The sequence below is a fragment of the Neomonachus schauinslandi genome, chromosome 11 (assembly GCF_002201575.2).
Source record: "Neomonachus schauinslandi chromosome 11, ASM220157v2, whole genome shotgun sequence".
In the NCBI taxonomy this organism is placed as follows: domain Eukaryota; kingdom Metazoa; phylum Chordata; class Mammalia; order Carnivora; family Phocidae; genus Neomonachus; species Neomonachus schauinslandi.
This window is the reverse complement of record NC_058413.1, coordinates 79,350,904-79,369,574: the sequence shown is the minus strand read 5'-3', so window position 1 is coordinate 79,369,574 and position 18,671 is coordinate 79,350,904. Positions and strand designations below refer to the sequence as shown.

Below are 18,671 nucleotides of genomic sequence, written 5' to 3'. Positions count from 1 at the left end.
ACACACACACACACACTATTTTACAGCCACATTTTACTCCTACTGATAAAACAATGGGGTGATTCTTCTCATTTTGAACAGGCTGCCAAAAGTCATGCTCCTTCTCCCTTCCCTCAACAGTTTACCAGCACTTGAAACTTGATTATCTGGAAACTGGGAGATAGCATTTCCAAACTACATTAACAAAGCCTTGCTCTAGTCACATTTCCCTTTTCTTTTCTTTGCCCACACTTTGTTCTATGAGACAAATCTTTTTGCTGTGTATCAATAGGTCCTTGCTTACTCAGGGCCCTGGCTCCTCCAACCTGAAAAAGCCTAGAATCTACCACTTTTTTCAAACCCAAATCCTTCCCAGTCCCGGTCACCACAAGGTCTGAGTACTTCATTCCATACCCATTTCTCTCTACCTCTAAGATCCCCTTCGTACTTAACATCACAGTTCAACAAATCAGTCTTTTCTAAATGTTTCATGTTTACACTGGGCTTTTCTACATAAGCTGACAGGAAGCCTTACCCCAAGGCTAAGTCAGATCCTTTTCTCACATCTCTCCAGACAACTGGAAAGGAAAACACTTAATAAAAAAAAAAAAAAAACACAAAAACTAATGACTGATGGTTAATAAAAATAGTTCTGTTCTAAAACAGAGACATGGGTACATTTGTTACAGCATATTCCTGTAAATCATAAAGTGCACCTTTATGCACTGGACCAACACTGAAATTAACAGCTACATTCATATTTCAAGACTGAAGATGTAACCAACAATACATTACAAAAGTAATAAAGTAACCACTCTATGCCTCTACTTACTTTAAAAAAATGTCAAACTGTGCTCATAGTTCCAGTATACTATTATGGAACATAGATGGATTAAAATACAACCAAAATATCACTATGTAATATCATAAATTTAACTTAGCACAAACTGATTCATTAGCTAAAACAACGATTTAACAATTTGTTTTCCTTCTTAAAATGGAGATAGTCTTTTTAAAGAATGATTTGAGTTCAAGTTTCTTTCATCTTTTTTTTTTTTTTAAAGATTTTATTTATTTATTTGACAGAGACAGAGACAGCGAGAGCAGGAACACAAGCAGGGGGAGTGGGAGAGGGAGAAGCAGGCTTCCCGCTGAGCCGGGAGCCCAACGTGGGACTCGATCCCAGGACCCTGGGATCATGACCTGAGCCGAAGGCAGTCGCTTAACCAACTGAGCCACCCAGGCGCCCTCTTTCATCTTTTTAAAGTCTATTTATTTATTTATTTATTTTTATTATTTCTTAGGTCGGGGAGTGGGAGAGAGAGAGAGAGAATCTTAAGCAGGCTCCACAGCCCAGCACAGAGCCTGATGCTGGGCTCGATCTCACAACCCTGAGATCATGACCTGAGCTGAAATCAAGAGTCAGACACTTAACCCCTAGTCTCTTTAAAACTTTCCAAAGAAATATAAATAGATGCTTTCTTTTTCTCTCAGTAACATTACAAATGGCAGCAAAGAACATTCAAGAGTCCCTCTGCAGATGAGAACACCAACTGACATCATTGAGCAACTGGGCAAATATTGACCACAGCAGCCTTGAAACACGTTAAGGACATCACACTGTGACTTTGGTCTTTTATCTGTTTCTGGCTTACCCTATCCTAACTCTACTTGGAAAGTCCCTAATAACCTCAGTGCTAACTCAGAAGTAGGAATCAATGTGGGGTCTGTAAAAATTAAGAGTATCTGCAAAATTATGGAGAAGAGGTTATAGTCACACTTCTTTGGCAATTAGCAGGGGTTGTCTAGGAACTACCAATGTGAATATGAAACTCAAGACTTTATTGTGGCTTATAGTACTTTTTGAACATCTACTGTCACCAAGAATTATGGCAGTACTGGTAGGTTAGGATTCTGTAACAAAAACTGTCAATAAAAACTTGAGAAATCATACAGAAATTCCTGAATATGGAATCAAGAATTCCTGAATATGGAATCAAGAATTCCTGAATATCAAGGGGGGAAAATGTAGCTCACAGGCTTAAAATCAAGCTATTCCTGTACTAACCTTAAACCCCTTCATTATTTTGCATTTGGATACACATTTGAAAAGCTCCATAGTAATCTGATTTTATTTAAAAAATTATATAGCCTTAATGTAGCAGGCACTGTTCTAAGAGCTTTACAAATATTAATTCAGTTAATCCCCATAATAACCCTACAGTGGGAAGGTTGTTACCCTATTACTAATGGGGAAACTGAAACATACAAATGTTACAGTGATGTGCCTAAGGTCACCCACAGCTAATAAGAGGCAGATCCACTGATTTCATATCTGTGTTCTTAACCATTATGCTATGCTGCCTCTCCTAAAATATCCCAAGCTAAACTCAACACATTTCCCCACCCTCTCCCATTCAGCATCCCCTCCATGTACAGTGGCATCCTCCTTCTCATAGTAATTTACTACCATATCCACCTCTTTCATCTCTGCTACCCTTTACTCCCACAAAATCAGATGTTGCCCCATCCCTTCTATTTCCATGCACCCCTTGCTTTCATCTCTCCCTCTCCATCTCCACTAGTAGAGTTATCATTTAGGATCTCATTTCCTCTCAGCATTAATACAGTAGCTTTATGCCACTACCAATAAAATGGATTTATTCAGTATGCATTTACGAATCCAGGTCCCTTGCTAAATGTTGTTAATGCAAAAATGAATCAAAGCCCTGCTTTTGAGAGAGTGACATACCAGGGCCTCCAGCTCTGATGATGTAACCTGAAAATACTCACTGAAGTTCTACTGCCTTCTGAACTATGTCCGAACTCCTTACCTAACTTCTAGGTTTTCCATAATATGGATTTTTTTTTTCATTCTACCCTTACCACTCAAACCAAGTTTTTCCCTCTAAAGCCACGCATGTTTTCACATCTCCCTAATATTTGCTCATGTTCTCTTTTCTATCACAATGCTTTTTCTGCCACCTTTATATGGTCTGGCTGAAATCCTACCCAACTATCAAGGCTCAGCTTTCTCAGATATTCCCAATCAGACAAAACTACCCAGGAACCAGAGAACCTTATACCACCTTGAACTAGAACCACAACACTTATCAGTCTGCCTTGTATTTTCCTATTTACAAACAAGCTCTAAAAACACAATAACATTTTATCCTTTTGGAGGAATGCATTCTCCAATACTCACCCCAGGAACAGGTAGCTCAGCCAAACAGTCCTTTTCTCCCTATACTTCACTTCTGTCACTTGACATTTCTTTCCCTCCTCCCCTCTTCTTCTCTACCTGCTGTTGCTGGCATATGTCATTTAAGACCTGGTACAGGGACACCAGGATGGGTCAGCCGGTTAAGTGTCTGCCTTTGGCTCAGGTCATAATCCCAGGGTCCTGGGATTGAGTCCCACAACAGGCTCCTTGTGCAGCAGGGAGCCTGCTTCTCCCTCTGCCTGCCGTTCCTCCTGCTTGTGCTCTGACAAATAAATAAAATCATTAAAAAAAAAAAAAGACCTGGTACAAATTCTGTCTCCTCCACAAAGCCTTTCTAAATCCTTTCAACTCAAAGTAATTTCTCCCTCCGCTGAATTCCCTAATGCTGTACCTGTACGGCTCTTCTAGCTGTCATCAGTTGGTGCATCACTGATGTACATCTCCACCAATAACTCAGCACCTCAGGAGAGGACATTTCTCTTACTCATTCCCTAGGATACCTATTATAGCACAGAGACCATTAGATGACAAGGATAATGGGTGAATAATGGGTTAATGGGTGACTGCACTTACACATGCTGGTGCCTGGCCCAGAAGCTAACAAAATTAAAGGGAACCAAATAACTCTAAAGGAAGGAGGATGGCAGGAACAGGCAGAAGCACATTAAGGGGTAAATCAGCAGGCATTCTTAGCATTTTTCAAGCAATATAATTCCCTTTGCCTGTGGTCTCCCCATGCTAGACCTGTTCTTAGTCTAGTGAAGCCAATATGAATGGTTTGTAACTTATGAAATTACTTCATGAAAAAAATAAATGACATGCCAAGCTGGAATTCTGATGACATTCCTATAGACAGATGGTTACAATATTGGTTTGGTTCTGTGAACTATCAGTACTCACTAACCAAAGACCTCATGCAAGGCCCTGTGAATTGTTGGGGATAAAGACAGCTAGAGAAGCAGTTGGTTGTGTGGTTTAGAGCTGCACTTCTGGATACAGATTTTCAATTCTGCTACTTATAAACACCAATAGGTAGGCCTCAATTTTTCCACTTATAAGATAGCAAGAGGAGAAGAATGAAGGGGGGGAAATCGGAGGGGGAGACAAACCATGAGAGACGATGGACTCTGAGAAACAAACTGAGGGTTCTAGAGGGGAGGGGGTGGGAGGATGGGTTAGCCTGGCGATGGGTATTAAAGAGGGCACGTTCTGCATGGAGCACTGGGTGTTATGCACAAACAATGAATCATGGAACAGTACATCAAAAACTAATGATATAATGTAGTGTGATTAAAGTAACAATAAAAATTTTTTTTAAAAGTAGGACAACAGAACTTAGCTCAAACAGTGGATGTGAGGATTAAATAAGAGTATGCAAAAGTGCTTAACACAGTGTCTGACATACGGAGAGATTAAGCAACACTAGTTATTACACAAATACATTTCATCTAAATTCAATTCAGCAACAATTACCTGAGCTTCCACTCATTATCAAAAAACAACATTAAGCATTAAAGAGAATAAAGACAAGAAACCACCCCTATCTTGAGAGCTTATTAAGTCTAAGACACCACTAAGCACCCCCAATTAACTATAAGTCAGATAATGTTGAGACACCCTACAAGATACACTTGAAATGGGCCTCCAGTAAACACACTAGTCCAGGGGTTCTCAACTGGGGTTATCTGGCAATATCTGGAGACATTTTGGCTTATCCCAGCTGGCATCATCAGGTCAGAGGTCTCCTATCAGTATTTAGTGGGTAGAGGGCAGAGATGCTGAACATCCTCCAATGCACATCCTACAATGCACAAGACAGTCCTCCACAATAAGGAGTTATTTTGCTCAATGTGTCAATAGTCCTAGGTTGAGAATCCCTCTTCAAACTGTAAATGCCTCTGTTCTGGAGTGCCAAGCCCCACATCTCTACCCACTGCCTGATTCACTTTTGATGAGACGGGCTTCCCGAGGCTTTGACAGTGTGGAAATCTGCCAATGTAGTGTAATAGTTATTGCTCCTGTAGACTTTATCTTTCTTTTGTTCTAGGCCTATCCTTCCACATGTTATCACATGCTCAACAAGGCAATGATCAGACCCTATGAAGCTGCTTCAACTCCCAGTTTTATCTTCCCCCCCCACTGCGGCTCATCTCACCTCCTTTCAAGCTCCAGTTATAAAACAAAGAGGGGTTTGCATGAAAATATCAAACTATTCTCATTTTCTGGAGCTGGCAGTAGAACCTTTTAAACATTTGCCTGAAAAAAAAGTAAAAGGTAAAAAAAAAAAATACTGTTACCTAACTGTTGCGAACCTTCAAATGACTGAATTATCCAGTGTATAAACGTACCATGGATTACACTCTTGTTGCCACAACAATCATCATTCTTGATCATTTAACAACTTAAAACACATAGTAAAAAAAACGTTACTGTTTTGACATTTTCTGCCCTACCAGAAAGTATGCTCTTCATCAGTGTCTTCTGAAACAGTTTCCTGTTGCTTTAAAATGTTCATTGTCTGTTAACCTTTAAAATTCATAGATATAAAGCATATATCCTCGCCCACCCCAACCACATCTAAAAGCAAACTTAAATCCCTACGTTGTCACTCCCATTAGGATGGCTTCTATCAATCAAACAGGAAACAGCAAGTGTTAGGGTAGATGTTAGGAAGGATGTAGAGAAACTGGAACCTTGTGCACTGTTGGTGGGAATATAAAATGGTGCTACCACTCTGGGCAATGGCATGGTGGCACCTCAAAAAATTAAAAGGGATTGAAAGCAGGGTCTCAAAGAGATATTTACACACCCACATTCATAGCAGCATTATTCACCATAGCCAAAAGGTGCAAACATTCCAAGGATCCATCAACAGATGGATAAATCAAATGTGAAATATACTCACACACAGGATTACTCTTCAGTCTTAAAAAGGAAATAAATTCCAACACATGCTACAATACGCACAAACCTTGAGGACATTATGCTAAGTGAAAAAAAGCCAGTCACAAAAAGCAAATATTGAATGATTCCACTTACACGAAGTATTTAAAGTAGTCAAACTCATAAAAATAGAAAAGTAGAATGATGGCAGCCAGGAGATGAGGGGAGGGGAATTGGGGAGTTGTTTAATGGGCACAGAGTTTAAGTTTTGCAAGTTCTGGAGATTGGCTGCACAATAATGAATATACTTACTACTAAACTATACACTTTAAAAATGGATAAGATGGTAAATTAAATAATGTGTATTTTACCACAACTTTTGAAAAACACAAAGTTGTTAATATTAATGTCACTCTTAGGTATTCTCTTCATGGAATCACTAATGAAAAATTCTTTACATATTTACAATTTTGTCAATTAAACTTCATCAACTTTACTTACTCTCACTCTCAGCATAATCTCATACAACCTCCAGTGAATTTAAATACCACTTATACATTGATGACGGTCAAATTTCTATTTATAGCCCTGACTTCTCCTGACTTCTACTCAACAGCTCCAGCTGACTGTCTAATTACTTAACATGTCTGAAATGAAACTCTTGAGAATACCTACTATACGTACCTGTCCCCCACCATGATCATTCCATCTGAAGATCCCCATCAGGATAAAAACATGAGATAAGTGGTTTTCAGCAGGTTGACTTTGCCCCCTAAGGGACAAAATGTCTGAAGACAATTTTGGTTGGTATAACTTGGCAGTGGGGGCGGGGGTGGGGTGGTGGTGAGGAATACATGAAAAATATAGAGGCCAGGGAAGTTGCTAAACATGCTACAATGCACAGGACAGAACTCCCTAACAAAAATTTATCTGGCCCAAAATGTCAATAGTCCTGAGTTAGAGAAACTACTCCTATGAAATACAGTTGCCTCATCATTCCCACAATCCATATTTGATCAATCAGCAAATCCTATTGGTATCACCTATGAAATAAGCCAGAATCTGATCACTTCTACCATTTTCATCCTGGTGCAAGTCACCATGGTCTTTTACCTAATGAAATAACCTGACTGATATCCCCAGTTAGGAGATAAGTATTCAGCCCTGTCCTCTACAGTCTACAGGAAACATAACAGTCAGGGTAATCCTTTAAAATTCTATTTCAGTTCTTGTCACTCCTCTGCTGAAAGACCCTTCCACGGAGCAAAAGTCCAGTTCTTTGCAGGGCCTCCATACTCTTTACATCCCCCCATCTCTCCACCCCATCCCACTTCACCTCTTCTCGCTTTTGCATTTACTTCTATGCTTTCACCACACTGGCTTCTATGCTGTTCCTTAAATACTCTCCAGCCTCAGGGTCTTTGCACTTGCTATTGAGTTGTGTGAGCTACTTTAAAAGCACTTCCATCAGAGACCTACAGGACTAACTGCTCTTTCTTTTGTCTGGTCTCTGCTTCAATGATATTAATCACTGAGGTCTTCTCTGACTACGCTACATTAAAACACACTTATACCCCTCCAATTACATATGTGTTACACCATTAAAACAGACCTCCACTATCCATCCTCCTTTATCTTTCTTTTTCCAGAGTACCTATTACTATCTGATAATACACACTGACTCACTTCCTCCAAAGCAATAATTTCTGTTAAATCCACATTAAAATAAATATGGAACTACTAAAATGTAAATTGTTCATTCATACAATACTTAGTATCTAATGTATTGCTGGTGGTTTCCATTTTACACTTTGGGAAAAGCCAAAACACTTCTATAAAAGAAAAAAAGAAAAGAAAAAATCCTGAGGATCATAGGGCTTTACTTGATGTCAACAATTCACTGGAATTGAGACTTTCTCAACTTTGCATTCTGGTTTCATGCTGACTATAGAAAATGCATTTTCTTTGCATCACTTAAGTAGTATTGTTGTATGTGGTGAGCAGAAATTACACTGTGGATGACAGACACAGTGAACAGAATGAAAAATCCTAGATCAGTGGGGATATTTTATTTTGCCATGAGAAACTTATATAGAAATACAGTAATTACTATGTAGAGCACTCTTCTGCCACCAGATATAGTCATACAAATTAAGAGTAGACCAGTTTTTCAAACAGTGTTTCTATTGTTGAAATTGTCTGAAAGATCTAAAACTTTGGCAGAAGTCTGGAAACATTGTTAAAGTGAGTTCTTCATAGGGTGACCACATTTTCCAAATGAAAAAAGGAAATATACTATCTTCAGGACCAGCCTTTGGTTTACCACTACGCTAGTAAGAAGTTAATCAAATTTCTGTAAGTTAGATTGTTACAGTAAATTCTCATCTCTTATCTAGCATAGTTGGTTAAAATCATTCTTTTTCACTGATTCACTATATATTTTTTTCTATTTAGTTCTTCTTTAATATCTTAAAATAAAGGTTTGTGATTTCACACACAAAAGTCCTGCACATCCTTTGCTAAGTTATTCTTAAGTAACTTATTCTTTTGTTGCAAGCCGAAGTTGTGTACTACAATGTTATTTATAACTATCAACATGGCTAGACTCTTATTTCTAATAAATTCTCTGTAGATTTAGAATTTTCTATGTGGGGTAATCACATCAAGAAATGATACAATGAAATAAACTAAATTAAGTCTTATATCTTTTATGCCATTGGTTTTATTCTACTCCACAGACTTGGACCCTCCAAAACAATATAGAATTTAAGCAGGAAGAGTGTACATCCTTGTCTATTTCCTGATTTTTAAAGTGAATGTTTCCAATGTCTGGAAGAATGAACATAGTGTATTCTAACTCCTGTAAAATTTCAGACACAATTCATTATCATACTATTCTGTTCAAATGACAATGTTAATTGGAAATTTCATAAGGCCATTACTATGCTGTAATACAAGAGTTGGGTAATTTCCAAATCACCACAGTTCCCTTGTGTTTGAAAACAGCCCTGATATTCAGAGAACACATGTAACCTACTCTGCCCCCTTGGCCTCGGGTGATTGGTCAAGGCTCTTTAAGTGACCTGGGCTGGGCCAATCAGAGTTCATTTTAAGATTTTTTTGTTTTGTTTTTTTAGTTTACTAAGGGAAGCCAGACAGGCCCCCTCCAGAAAGAATTTCTGCGAAGCATAGTGGCAGTGTTTATGATCCACCTTGTAGAAGAAGCTAACTAAGAATGAAGATGACAAGCAAATGAAAGGCAGAGATAAAATGCCTCTTAGAGGCCTCAGAGTCCATGAGTCCAGATGCTCCAGAATCTCACATGCAACATGTTTCCCACAAATAAATGAGATACCCCAGTGTCTCCACCATCAATTTTTCTATTTGCCTTGCAAATGGGTGTCCTGGGTGACACACAACAAACTGCAATGTGAAATAACCCAAGGCATCTTGATAATAATCCAACAGTCAGACTTGGGTTTCAATTATGAATTCTGATTCTGAATAATTTGTTAATTTTAATTAGTATTATAACTTAAAGTATAATATAATAAGCTACTACACTTTAATTTTACAAAATGTTACCATTAGGAGAAACTGGGTAAGGAATACACCAGATTTCTGTATTATTCTTCACAATTGTGTGTAAATTTATAATTATCTCAATTAAAAAAAAAGCCTTCATTCTCTTTTATCTTGATGGTAATTAAATTTGTAACTTCTTCAGCAGTACATGGACACTATGACTACGGTTTAATTACAAACAAGGACAAAAACATTCTGCTCACTGAAGAATACCTCAATCCTTTATTTCTGAGTATCCATTGGTCTGTCAGCTGATATTTCCCAACGATCCAGAGCTTTGATACATTATTTAAAATTTCCCTTCATGATCTCTTTTACTAATGTTTTTCTAGTCTACTTTATGTCTACTTAGGTTTATTTTCTCTGCCCTTTAAAATCAAATGCCCCATCCAGGTCTTAAAGAACTTTTGTGGAATGGTAACACAATGGCTTTCTATATATTTTATCCTTTATAATATCAAAGTATCTTTGTACTTCCCATCAAAAAAAAATCAGAACACGCTTTATAAATGTAGTAAAGACTAGCACATCCCCAAGTGTACCAATGAGAAATGATGGCTGACATCAGAGTAAAGGTATTTCTGAAAGTACAAAGGTAAAAATAGAAAGATTTCAACATGATGTGTAATTATAAGATTCCAAAGTAAAGCAGCCTATTCAACTGGGATAAATGACAAAGACAGGAAGATGCACGAACTAGAGATGGGAGGAAGGAGATGGGGAGCACAGGTGCTGAGCCCAGCAGCAGGCTACTGTAGCTCATATGAATAGTGACAGCCCTGAGCGACAGAAAACTTCACACCCAAAGAATCATGCCAAAGTAGCAAAACTAAAAAGAAAATCTTCAATTCCTGTTTATATCTTGACTGAAAAAACATGTGAAACTTTTTAATTCAAGCACCCTATTTTAAATTAATTGCTTTAAAAATAGCACTATCTGGTGGAAAATTTCCCTTTAAATCCTTCCATACAGTCAAGGTTAATCTTAAAAAAGAATAGAGGGATCTTGGGAAATAGGAAAATATAAAGAATGGATGCCTACTATCATTTATTCATTTAAAATCTTTAAATCTAGGAATTTGATATATACCCATGAAATACCACCGTGAGAATGGCATCAATCACACACACATACACAAAAATCATATCCAGATATTACTGAAACTGATACACCAAAATACAAATACATTTTTAAATCTGCACCAGCTAATTTACCTTGGCTGACGGCTAGCCATGACAGCAAGACCCAAGCATACAAACCTTAATTTTACTAAGGAAAATACAACCTTCTTTTCAACAATCCTTTTTCAAGAGCTAATAAGGAACGAGACCACTGAGTCTCAGATTTATCTCTTTTATTCCCCTTTCTTATACTTTGGGGTAGAAACTTCAATGAGCAACAAAATAACTAAAAAGCCGCCTGCCAGGGTAGGCTTCACTGTCTGGCCACTGATCATAACTAGTAAAAGAAAATTTTAGAATTTTAACAAACATTTCCAGTTAAGTGTCCTAAGTCTTCTTCAGTTTAAAATCAAAAGACATAATTTCCAAGTATGAACACTTTGAAGTATTTTCTGAAATCCTAGCAACTACCCTATTCAAGTCCTTCATACTAAATTAACAAATGTCCTCAAAGAAAGTTTATTTCTCTTACACTCGTCCATAATGAACTCAAACAATCTGAGAAATGGTAAATAAGAAGCTGTGATAACTCTCAACAATCACCTTTTCTTTTTCTGTATGTGTTAACTAAACACTACGAAATTTTGGCCAACTAATATGGCCAATATATACATGGAAACACCCAATATACACATTCAGAATACCCAATATATACATGGAAAAAAATACAAAAGAGATCAGGCCTTTGCCCTTGCAGGCCTCTGCTCTTCAATAAAAAAGAGAAGACAGAGGATATGAAAGAATGACTTCCAGTGAGCTGGAAGTCCAAAGACCTCAAAAGGAGTCCTACATCTTTGCGTCTGTCACTTACTAGTGGTATGTACTACCTTGAGTAACTCATTTGCAGTCTGAGCTCAGTTTCAGGTTGCAGTAAAGATAAAAGTGTACATAAAAGTACTTTGCACACTTTAAAAAATACACATTAGTACTAGGACTGTTATCAATAAAAAATTAAATCCACTAGTGTTGCAGTCATGCTGAATTGTGTGATCTGCCACCTCTCAATTCTACCTTAGTATTTCACCAAATAATGGGAAATCATAGGAAACCTCTGCAATTCAATAAATGTGAAAATCAGAACTTTGAACATGGAGAACACTGAGATGGCTTATTTTTTTAGATTTCAGGTGAAATCACTATATAAAAATGTTGGTGTATAGGCCAGCATACTTAAAGTTTGTTTCTAATAAAAGTTAACCTAAAATATACCAGAAATATAATCAATACTCATGCATGTAGAATGTTGGCTACCATGCTTCATTTATCTGAGACAAAAAAAAAACAAAAAACTAATTGGATGAATGGATAAAGAAGATGCGGTATATATATACAATGGAATATTATGCAGCCATCAAAAAAAATGAAATCTTGCCATTTGCAATGACATGGATGGAACTAGAGGGTATTATGCTAAGCAAAATAAGTCAATCAGAGAAAGACAAGTATCATATGATCTCACTGATACGAGGAATTTGAGAAACAAGACAGAGGATCATAGGGGAAGGGAGGGAAAAAATGAAATAAGATGAAACCAGAGAGGGAGACAAACCATAAGAGACTCTTAATCTCAGGAAACTCACTTAGGGATGTTGGAGTGGAGGGGGGTGGGAGGGATGGGGTGGCTGGGGGATGGACGCTGGGGAGGGTAAGTATTATGGTGAGCGTTGTGAATTGTGTAAGAGTGCTGAATCACAGACCTGCACCCCTGAAACAAATAATATATTATATGTTAATAAAAAAAAAAACTAATTGGACTTAGTATATAACAGTACCAATGCCCAGAAACTCAAGGATAATCAACATCACCTACTGATGGCATATGAGCAATGCAAACATTTATGTCAAAAGGTTAAACAAAGGAAATCATCTTTAATCAAGAAAAATAAGGACATGAAATTTTTGACATTTAATACATTCTCCAATTCCATGAATCCTTGGTTCAAAGATGGTGATGAGGGTAGGGGGTGGGGGAAGGGACTTAAATAGGTTTAGTGCATATTTTTGACTCCCACATGCCAAAATCTGATGTGGAAAATGTCAATTGATTGATGGGCTCAGTTTTTGCTGAAATGTATGCATGAAATATGATGAAAGTATGATGAGATTTTAAAATACAAAAAATTTGAAAAAATAATCTAATTTCAAAATTTATAATGCCCGTGTTCTTCCCTCATTTTGTAAGATATTAAAATAATATACCTAAAACACTTACCAGAGCATCTCACATACTGTATTAACAATACGTGTTTGCTATTGTTATTATGCAATTTTTCATTAAAATAGAGTCTTCGTTTGTAACATTATGGATTATGTGAAGGCTGTGGAACCCAACAGCCTGGGTTTAAATCCTCGCAGTACCACTTAATTGGCTATGTGTCTTTGAGACTATTCTTTAAAATGGGTGTATTAATAGCATACACCTCAGAGGGTTGCTGAAAACAGATTAGTTAAAAATATAAAGCAACTACAGCAAAGCCAGGTACCTTGAAAACCCTCCAGGTTAGTTATTATCTATAGCAGTGCCTCCCAGTAGAAATATAATACAAACCACATAAAAACTAACACACTTCAGGTGCTCAATAGCCACATATGACAAGTGTCTAATGTATTAGGTGTCACATATTTTTTAAATATCTTGAGACTCATGACAGCTCAAAATCTTGTATCAATTACCAAGTAATTCACATTTCTGACACATATATTCTTTTTAATAAAGATCTAATTTTGTTAGAACATAAATAGAGAAAGATCACTTTTTATTTCATCCCCTATTAATCCTTATGTTGGACTGCTTATGCTTAAAAAAAATATAAGAAAGGAAAATAGAGGTTTTAATACTCTTATAAAAGGTTGTAAACTTCCGCTCCCAGCCCTTCATGATTTTTTTTGTTCCAAAGTAATACCCAGACACTTAGCCCATTTCAGGAAAGTACTTCTATTACCCGAGTATAAAAAAAGTATAAAAAAAAAAAATCTGAGCAGTGAATAGATGGGTGTTAAGGAGGGCACTTACTGCATGGAGCACTGGGTATTACACACAATGAATCATGGAACACTGCATCAAAAACTAATGATGTACTGTATGGTGACTAACATAACATAATAATAAAAAAAAAGAAAGAAAGAAAAAAGAAACAATATAAATCCTGGGAAACCTAAAGCAAAATTTATAACTTACACACCGGTCAAATGTGAATGTTGTGGGTGATAATGGTTAAAAAAATAAATAGTTTCTTAAGTTAATCAAAATGGAAACTAGAAGAAATAAGTTCATCTGTATAAATTTTTCAAGATACACATTAGCTGAAATATTCTGAAGCTGAGGCTTCCTCAATTGGTGACAAGGATTCAGCTAAGAAAAAAAAATCTATATTGCTACATACACACTCCACATGTGTCAAAGTTAGGGACTCAGAGTACACAAAAAGTAAGGGGCCCAGGGGAAGGGAAAGAGGAGCAGCATAGGGTAGATCAGATAATTTGGACCCTCCATCCTGAAGAACCCTGCAGTCACTGGGTCCACATCCTACACCTTTCTATTTATTATCATCCCCCATCTCTGTTATAAGCCAAGTGAATAAATGGGACTTTGAGTAAGCTGTCCAAACAGCTTTCTCCTGGTTCTCCTATTGATCTAAATCTCCTTTGTTGATTCTCCCTCATCTGACCAAAGTCTGGACTCAAAGCACCTCAGAGCTCAATCCTCCCACCTTTTCTCTTCTGTCTATAATACTCATAGACCAAGTGGCCTCATACATTCCCATAGCTTTAAATTCCCTCTACATGTTGACAACTTCAAAATTTATGTGTTCCCCTGAACTCCAGCCTCATATATGTAGATGCTCCCTAGACAAGGCTACTTAGATACCCAGTAGGCATCTAAATAGATTCAAAATTTAACTATTTTTTCCCATCGTTTTCTTCATCTCAGTAAGCGGCAGGATCTCCTATCAGCTACATTATTTTTCTTTTTAGCTCTCACCACCACCAGAAATAATTTGTTTAATGTCTGCCCAGTAGAATGCAAGCTGCATGAGAGCAGGTATTTAAAGGGCACTCACTTAGGCCGTATGGAAAATGCAGACCCCCAGGGGAGTATATGGGCTCAAGTCTGAATGACAAGACGGAACCAGTCTTTTTTTTTTTTTTTTTAAGATTTTATTTATTTATTTGACAGAGAGAGAGGGAACACAAGCAGGGGGAGTGGGAGAGGGAGAAGCAGGCTCCCCGCTGAGCAGGGAGCCCGACGCAGGGCTCGATCCCAGGACCCTGGGATCATGACCTGAGCCGAAGCAGACGCTTAACGACTGAGCCACCCAGGCACCCCAAGATGGAACCAGTCTTGAGAGGATATGGATCAGGACAAGGCAGAGGATAGCTGCTCAAGGCAGAGGAAAGGACAAATGCAAAGGTCTAAGTCCAAAAGAAGCTGTACATTAAGGGGAGTAGAAAGAGAGCCAGTGGGGAGAGAGAACAGGGAACAAGAGGGTGAGTATTGAGAAGGAAAGAATGATGGGTAGAGTATGGTTCCAGGGATTCAGGAAGAGGGAATGTCAAGCCCAAAAGCCTAAAGAGTCAAATTCAGTATTTCAATACAAATAACAAGAAAGAGGTTACCCAGATCTCTTTCAGAAGGCCTCAAATAAGCATTTCATGTTTCCCTAGGGTGTTATCTTGCTATGTTAGTATTTATTCAAATTAATTTTGAACAGCCTGGACTAAAATGATAGTGTGTGCACAGCCAAGTTAGCTGTGATGTGAAGTAAACAGCAGTTCCTATAGTGGTATGGAAGCTGAAGAGACCTTACCACAAAGTTTATATGGCTTAGATGCCACTCCTTGTGCTGGGGACGGACCCAGAGTCTATAACAGGACATCTGATCTACAGCATCTCTAATCATTTAAGTGCTGCATTCTATGGGGGAAAATTCTAACATTTTGACTAAAGATGCACTTAAAAAAAAAAAAAAGAACCCATGTCACTGATCAATACCAATATCCTCACTGTAAGTAATAAGCATTTTACTAAGGTCATTACAAAGGACTATTAAATTACCTCTTGTAGTTGTATCATTAAAAGCTGTTCCTGCATAGCCACATGATGGCAGATGTCAGTCAAGTTGCAAAAAATTTATCCTGGAGGACGGTTTTTCCAGCAAGAAGTATGAGACAGGATAAACTATACCCTCAAAAGTTTCTGAAATGGGTATTTCCTATCACTGTCTCTGAGTCACTTTGTTGTTGAATTAAAACTACGCATTTTTAGTTGGCTTTAACAGAATTTTTTGATTCAATACTTCAAGTTAGTAAGGAACTAAAAAAGAGGCCCCATTTCTTCAAAAAGCAAATCAATATTTCTTTGGGCTTTTTTTCTGCAAACAATCTTTAGGCTACCTAGATGATGTACTCATCTTACTAAGTATGGTAAATCACTGAAAACAAGAGAATTTGTTTAAACTGTTAGGTGTCTGGGGCGCCTGGGTGGCTCAGTCAGTTAAGCGACTGCCTTCGGCTCAGGTCATGATCCTGGAGTCCCAGGATCGAGTCCCGCATCGGGCTCCCTGCTCGGCGGGGAGCCTGCTTCTCCCTCTGACCCTCCCCCCTCTCACGTGCTCTCTCTCTCTCTCATTCTGTCTCAAATAAATAAATAAAATCTTTAAAAAAAAATATTAAACTGTTAGGTGTCTTCTAGCATCTTCTTGAGATTTTATTTTTGCTTAGTCGCTGTTCTAACATACTTAGATTTTGGTCAAATTCAATTAATATATAATAAATCAAGACTTATCCCTGAAAAAACATAATTATTTTTTAATTACAGAACTCCTTTATACTCTTAGTACACTTAAAATATTCTACTTCCTAAATGAAGTACAAATTTTTAAAAGAGAAATTCTTCAGCACATCTTGGCAAAATCTGCTACCAGCTATACCTTTGGTTGTAGTAACATCATGTGACTGGAAGTGATACCCCAATACTTAGACTGTATGTTTAATAATTACTTTTATATAATCTCTGTGGACATGTAATCCATTAGGCTTTTATCTATAGATTTTTCTTCATTATTTTGCATTCTTTATTTCAGATCTTCCCTGAAACAACAGCTAAAGCAATCAAAACCTGCAATATGACTTCACTCATGAATGCAGAATCTCCTCCTTGCCCCAACATGAGAAACATGGCTGAAGGCAGGAATGAAGATCTTTGAAACACTAAGTGTTAGCATTTCAATCTCTATTTCCACTGTCTATAAGACACTCTACCACATTCCCTGGCCATTTCTTCTCATTGGTCTTTGTCCTTTATTCAGTTATCATTTTGGATGACCTCAAGATTCTGTTCATAAAACATCCAAATCTATGAGCTCAGCCTTCTTGATTCCTAAGGTCTGTCTCCCTCCTTAGCCACATCTTAATTTCATTACTATCTGGACCAGCTCCACTGCCAAATTCAGCATGTTTCCACTCCCACTCCTGATCACAACATCCTTGTCTCAGAATTTCTTTTATTGCTAGTGAACTGTCAACATAGTGCAGTAGTAATGCTTGTCCTCTCTGCTTTCTAAAGCCATCAGTCACCTCCTGCCTCAGCTATCGCTATAATCAGTCAAGACCCATTTTCATATTACACAAACCCATGTGCCTATAATCGAGCACATCCTCTGTGCCCACCACTTGAATCTGACCTCCTACCTCTTCTTACTGCTCAGTCCATGGCTCTGGGTATTGTTAGAAAAATCTATGAAGGCATGGCAATTAGTCTTTCCTTGACATTATTTATGATGTCTACCTTTAATGGCTCATTATCACTAACCCATAGGCCCTTTTCTCTTACATAACCTGCTCTTGGCTTTCTAAACTATTTCTATAAACTCCTCCTATAGCAGATGACCACTCCTTCCTGACACTATTATCCCCGGTCCAAAAAATTTACTGTCTAATGTTCTATATTTTAACTGATGCTCTTTCTTTCCTCCCAGCTCAGAGGAAGAGCCTTTCCCCTGGTGTCTACAGGTTTCCTCAATACTGTAAGAACATTTCTTTGGTTCTTTTTACTCCTGCAAACTACAACACACTTTCCCAAAATTATAGACCATGATAGTTGGCTTATCATTCTCCCAAACTACTTGCACAGGATTTGAGTAACAACCTCACTCAAACTGGAACCATATATTCCCCTGGCTTCCACACCATTTACAACTCTATTTTTACATCTCCCTAACCACTTTTTCCCATTCTCATCATCAGCTCCTCTCTGGGCCATAAGGCACCTCCTACTCACATCTCCCCATCAAACTTGGACTTCTATTGCATAGTTCATAGAACTGGAGTAAGGATTATGCATAAAGCACTTGAAAGTGTACTATTTAGTCTTAAGACTCCAATCAAACTTACCTCCACAAAAAAGCTTTCTCTGACCTCCCCAGAAAGGGTCAGTCTCCCATAATGGCTTATATGTATCTAACACAGATTACACCGTATGGCTATTTATCTGCTACTGGGACCAGACCATGGTACCACGATATTTCCTAAGAAAATATAGTCACCCCTGACACCCCCACCTTACCTATCTCTCACAGGGCCACCAAATTAATCTTTCCTAAATCCCATATTGATTCTCCCATTCTTTTCAGAAACTAACAATTTTGCCTTCCTGTAACACACACCAAAACTTTTTAGCCCAGCTCTTAAACCCAATATATGGCTAAAACTACCAATCTTCTAATACCATCTAAGAACCATCCATTTGTCTTATTCTAAAAATGTATACAGTACTTTCTCCCACCTGGTGGCCTCTACTCAAGTTCACTTATATGACTGC

At 37.8% G+C, this 18,671-nt stretch overlaps 1 protein-coding gene across 1 annotated transcript in view; it reads right to left on the bottom strand.

Annotated features, from left to right (window-relative positions):
* The window catches only part of ARHGAP42 (Rho GTPase activating protein 42), a 277,264-nt gene that overhangs the window by 161,243 nt on the left and 97,350 nt on the right, over window positions 1–18,671 (bottom strand).